We start from the raw sequence: 436 nt of genomic DNA on the forward strand, positions 1-436 counted from the left end.
ATGTTTAAAAAAAAATTAGACACCAAACATATCTCGATCTCATTTATGTATACTAATTGACAGATATAGTCGCCCCTAAATGTGTGTGGATCGCGTAGAGTGCAATGCAATTGGCAAAATTGTACCACGAATGCATTATACTATGCATATGCATTTCATATTAATAAACGACGTAAGCTCTTGACCAACCACACATTATATATGTACATAAAAAAATAGTATCATACTCAATTACTTTTCCTCGTATTTAATTTCTAAAGAGAATTTGTGAGGTTGATTAAACGTGGAAAGAAAATTGCACTTGTGTAAGGAAGATAACCACATTATAAAATAAATAAATAGAAATTAAAATCTCGTAACAAGCTTTGGAGTCATAACAGAATAGCGACGTTATCGAACAAAAAATTCCAACTTCCAAGTAATATATTAGTAGTAA

This window comes from Arachis ipaensis, chromosome B03 (genome assembly GCF_000816755.2).
Source record: "Arachis ipaensis cultivar K30076 chromosome B03, Araip1.1, whole genome shotgun sequence".
In the NCBI taxonomy this organism is placed as follows: Eukaryota; Viridiplantae; Streptophyta; class Magnoliopsida; order Fabales; family Fabaceae; genus Arachis; species Arachis ipaensis.